This window comes from Sus scrofa, chromosome 8, assembly GCF_000003025.6.
Source record: "Sus scrofa isolate TJ Tabasco breed Duroc chromosome 8, Sscrofa11.1, whole genome shotgun sequence".
Classification (NCBI taxonomy): domain Eukaryota; kingdom Metazoa; phylum Chordata; class Mammalia; order Artiodactyla; family Suidae; genus Sus; species Sus scrofa.
Window position 1 is genome coordinate 92,275,212 of NC_010450.4, and position 5,811 is coordinate 92,281,022.

Below are 5,811 nucleotides of genomic sequence, written 5' to 3' on the forward strand. Positions count from 1 at the left end.
AAGTCACAAACCATGACTTGTAATCCAGACATACTTTTTCCAGCTCCAATAGTATAGGAGCATATTTTATTTTGAAATTAAGATCAGTAATTCTACAATACAATAAATAACTCCTGTTTTCTGCTTATTCATACAGTGGTGTGAGGCGTTCTAGATGGTCATATGAAAATTACTTCACAACTTTTTTTTAATCATTTATTTATATATATATATATTTTTTTTTCTAGTGTACATCAGGGTGGCCCAGTTATACATACATGTATACTTTTTACTCACATTACGTGTTCCATCGTAAGTGACTAGACAGATCCCAGTGCTAAACAAAAGGATCTCATTGCTAATCCATCCCGAAGGCAACATTCTGCATCTGTTTACCCCAGGCTCTCCAACCATCCCACTCCCTCCTCTTTCCCCTTGGCAACTTCAAGTCAATTCTGCAAGTCCATGATTTTTTTCTATGGAAAGGTTCATTTGTGCCATATATTAGATTCCAGACATAAGTAGTATCATATGGTATTTGGCTTTCTCGTTCTGACATACTTCACTCAGTATAAGAGTCTCTATTCCATCCATGTTGCTGCAATGGCATTATTTCATTCTTTTTATGGCTGAGTAGTATTCCATTGTTTGTATATACCACATTGCCCTAATCCAATCATCTGTCTATGGACATTTGGGTTGTTTGAAGCTCTTGGCTATTGAGAATAGAGCTTCAGTGAACATGCGGGTGCACGTGTCTTTTCCAAGGAAAGTTTTGTCAAGACATATGCCCAAGGGTGGGATTGCTGGGTCATATGGTAGTTCTTTGTATAGATTTCTAAGGTGTCTCCATACTGATCTCCATAGTGGTTGTACCAACTTACATTCTCACCAACAGTGCAGGAGGCTTCCCTTTTCTCCGTACCCCTCCAACATTTGTCATTCGTGGACTTATTAATGATGGCCTCTCTGACTGGTGTGAGGTGGTATCTCATGGTAGTTTTGATTTGCATTTCTCTAATAATCAGGGATGTTGAGAACATTGTTTCATGTGCTTGTTGGCCATCTGTATATCTTCCTTGGAGAAATGTCTCTTCAGTCTTTTGCCCATCTTTCAATTGGGTGATTGGCTTTTTGGCTGTTGAGTTGTGTAAGTTCCTATGTTTTAGAGATCAGGCCCATGTCAGCTGCATCATTGGAAACTATTTTCTCCCATTCTGGAAGTTGTCTTTTTGTTTTCTTTTTGGTTTCCTTTGCTGTGCAAAAGCTTTTCAGTTTGATTAGGTCCCACTGGTTTATTTTTGCTCTAATTTCTGTTGCTTTGGGAGACTGACCTGCGAAAACATTTGTAAGGTTGATGTCAGAGAGTGTTTTGCCTATGTTCTCTTCTAGGAGTTTGATGGTGTCTTGTCTTATATTTAAGTCTTTCAGCCATTTTGAGTTTATTTTTGTGCATGGTGTGAGGCTGTGTTCCAGTTTCATTGGTTTGCATGCAGCTGTCCAGGTTTCCCAGAAATTCTTGCTGAAAAGACTGTCTTTTTCCCATCTTATGTTCTTGCCTCCTTTGTCAAAGACTAATTGATCAAATCTTTGACCACACGTGTCTGGGTTTATATCTTGGTTTTCTCTTCTGTTCCCTTGGTCTGTATGTGTGTTTTGGTACAAGCACCACACTGTCTTGATGACTGTGGCTTTGTAATATTGCCTGAAGTCTGAGAGAGAGATGCCTCCTGCTTGGTTTTTTGTTCTTCAGGATTGCTCTGACAATTCTGGGTCTTTTGTGGTTCCATAGAAATGTTTGGATTGTTTGTTCTAGTTCTGTGAAAAATGTCATGGATAATTTGATAGGGATTGCATTGAATGTGTAGATTGCTTTGGGTAGTATGGCCATTTTCACAATGTTAATTTTTCCAACCCAGGAGAATGGAATATCTTTCCATTTCTTTACATATTCTTTAATATCCTTGATTCGTGTTTTATAGTTCTTGGCATATAAGTGCTTTACTTGGTCAGGTGTCTTCCCAGGTATTTGATTTTTTGGGGGTACAATTTTAAAAGGTATTGTATTTTTGTATTCCTTTTCTAAGATGTCATTGTTAGTATACAGGAAATGTTACTGATTTCTGAAAGTTAATAAAATTATTGCTAAATCAATTCATAAAAGCATTACACTCTACAACCTTTTGTGACTTAAAACCTCAGGCATTTAATTTTTCCCAGTCTGGAAGCTAGAAATCCAACATCAAGTGTCAGTAGGACCATGTTTCCTCTGATAGCTCTAGGAAAGAATCCTTCCTTTCTTCTTCCTAGCTTCTGATGGATTCTACAACCCATAGTGTTTCTTAGCTTGTAACTGCATCACTCCAGTCTCAGCCTCTGTTATCAGAGGATCTTCTTGCCTCTGTATGTCTTTTTGTATATTCCCTCTCTTCTCCTTGTAAGGACTTCAGTCACCGGATTTAGATCCCATCGTAATATACCATGACTCCATTTAACTAATTATCTCTACAAAAACCCTGCTTCCAAATAAGGTTATATTTTGGGGTTCTGGTTAGATGTGAATCTTTGGAGGATACTATTCAATACACCATAATAGCCAATTAAAATATTTGGATACATGCATTATATTTGTAGATAAGAGGAATAATGTAAACTGAGCAGAAGCTTATAAACTGATGATAGAGATGGATGAAATGGAAAATAAATCTAAATTTAGTACTAATTTCATTCTTGGGAAAACCTTTGCTCTCCCAGCCTGGGGTTACTGAGAAGAGGGTGCCTTTGTATTGCCACATTGCTGACTTGACTGATAATTCTGTAGTTATCCTGCCAGCTCCAGCTTTCTGTGTGATCTGAGGTGGTTCCCAGCTAGTGGCAACAAGCAGGTCATTCAGAAGGTTATGATCTCTCCTTTAGTGCAATAAACCTCAGGGAAGCCATAAACATTGGAGCAGATGTTTACCACAATCTGAAGAATGTCATCAAGAAAAAATATGAAAAATGCCTCCAATATGGGGGATTAAGGATAGTTTGCTCTCAAAGAATAAAGAAGCCCTAGAACTACTGAAGAATGTGATCAGGACAGCTGGATACACAGATAAGGTGGTCACTAGCATGACTTGGCTCCTCTGAGTTCTTCAGGTCGATGAAGTATGACCTGGACTTCAAATCACCCAGTAATCTCAGCAGATACATAACATCTAACCAACTGGCAGACCTGTATAAATCCTTCATCAAGGACTGTTTAGTGGTGTCTATCAAAGGCCTTTTTGACCAAGATAACTGGGAAGCTTGAGAGAATTTCACTGCAAGTACAAGGAAATAATCACTCAGTGACCAGCCTGAAGCAGATATCCAAGGCTGTGGATGAGAAATCATGCAACTACCTCCTGTTTAATGTGTACCAGATTGGCTCCACAGCCAAGTCTCCTTGGGTGTACAAGCTGGCCCAGGCCTATGGATGAGGCTTATGTTATTTCATAATTCTGGGGAAACCAACGATATCTTTATCTCCTACCTGGTGGTGGACCTCTGGATTAGAAAGATCAAGACTGATGCAGATTGCCTATCCCAGTGCTTGGCCAAATGCAACCAGAGCTTCAGAATTGAAGAGGAACTGGTAGCAAGTATAAAATTACTAGCAAGAACTTCAGAAACCCAGTAGGCAAGTAAGCTCTGGGCAGGTGAGCTCCTGAGCCCTTCAGTCACTAGTTGGCTGGTTAGACCCCTGTTCCTGAATTTGCACAGATAGTTCAACATCTCACTTGATACTTGCAGGGACTTCTGATAGTCAGCTCCCTTTTGTCATCCCTGTGATGTTGTCTCACTGCTTCCTTAGAACAGTTTTGGAAGTCAAGTTGACCATCTGAAACCCCGTCGGAAAGCCTGGCTCTGTAATCATGTGATTGACCCAAATCATTGGTTTTCTTATCTCTCATGCCACTAATTGTCTTGAGCCATAAGTATCTGTAGTGTAACCTTCGAATGGCCCACAGGCAAGATCCTTAGCAGTTTTGTGTGCCAAAAAAAAAGGCCACAGTGGCTAGTAAAAATAAATTATCAGAAAAAAAAATTTAATATACTGGAAAATTTTTTCAGATCCCTTCTTTTTTATAACATTATAATATGTTCTTTTTGATGAACAAAGAAAAATTCAAGTAAACAATTTTTACAAATTACTGAGAAAAGTCAAATTATGTTTGGGGATATAATGATTTCATGCACAACTGTGAGATCTTAATTTTTGTTCTTTTTATTTTTATTATGATTTATATATATATAGTATATAGAGCATAATCATATGACCTCAGGATTTTCTCACAAATGTCTCTGTAATCACAAACATGTTAAGAATAGAACCTTGCTAGCTTTCTAGAAGTCCCTCTCAGGTCCCTTCCAATCACAGACCCCTCTTTCTTTCCCTAAAATAAACACTATCTTGAATTCTAATGTAACCAATGGCTGCTCGCTGCTCATAGCCAATAAAAATCAAGAAGCAAGTGTCAGTGGAAAGGAAAGGTGCTTTAATCAGAAAATCTGGGGAGATGGTGGACTTGTGTTCAGAGACCAGCTCCAAAGATTCTTCCCCACCACCAGAGTTTTTAAAGGGGAAAATGGGTGTGTAAGGGAAAGAATCTCAGTGAATTATTCAAGCCAGAGTTTGGGTTTGCATCATTTTCCATTGCATGCGGACTGACTGACTCTTTAAGATGTCTTGCTTGTGTGATCCTTCAGGATTGCTAAGGGTACTTTTGGGGGTAGAACGCTAGTCATTTTTAAACTCCTTAATTCCCCATTCTTCTTATCTAGGAAAAGAATGAACAGGTTAGGCAGGCTGTGTTGTGCATTCAGGAGAGCGTAAGTTGGGGCTTAATTTCAATCTCTTAGAAAGATCTCATTCCTATAATTAGGTTCTTTTAAAGTTAGAGCGGAACAGAAATGAAAAACAGGAAAGAGGGAAAAGACCTGCTTCCACTAACACAATACGGTAGTTTTGGCTGCTTTGTATCTTCTCTTCATGGAATCAAGTAGCATATACTTATTTGGATCTTCATTTACTTGACATAATTTTTGTGTGATTCATCCTTATTATTGAATGGATACTTTAGTTCATATATTTTCATGCGTATATAATGTCTCATTTATAAATATGCTAAAATTTAGATATCCCTTGAACTGTTAAAGGAGATTTTTTTTTAATTTAAGCTATTATGAAGAGTTTTTTAAAACATTTTTTATAAATCTTGAACATGAAGCCATCATGAAAGTGCGTGTATTTCTGTTGTCCTAGGATTTAATTAATTAATTAAACTCTATTGCCAACTCTAACACAAATCCTAGGAGTCCAGGAATGCCAAAAGTGGGGAGATTTTGTACAATGAATTAGGACTTAGAAAATCTACTCCCTAGGAGTTAAAGTGAATGGAAAACAAAACGAAACAAAAGCATAGCCCTCAAAGGGACTGTAGCTGAGCTCTGAAATACCTCCACCCTTAAAATTAGCTTAATAAAACTAATTGATCAAAATTATCTACATAATTATTAGTGTAAGCATAATTGACCAATCAACTCAGGTTAAACTTAATCCTATAGATAGGCCTGCATAAATAAGTAAAGCTATATCACATGTATATTAATTGTAACATTGCTAAAATACCAAATAATAAAACCCAAAACCAAACAGTAACAGCAAAACAGAAAACAATAAAAATGTTCTGTCCTTAGGTGTCCTAGTGCTTACTGCTTTCTTGTAGTGAAAGGAAAAGCCATAATAGCAGGCTTGGTAAATATGCCTCAGCCCAACAAAATGAACTTCCTCTCACTGAGCCTGTA

At 37.7% G+C, this 5,811-nt stretch overlaps 1 pseudogene; it reads left to right on the top strand.

Annotated features, from left to right (window-relative positions):
- LOC100515154 lies at positions 2,655-3,651 on the top strand (annotated as a pseudogene).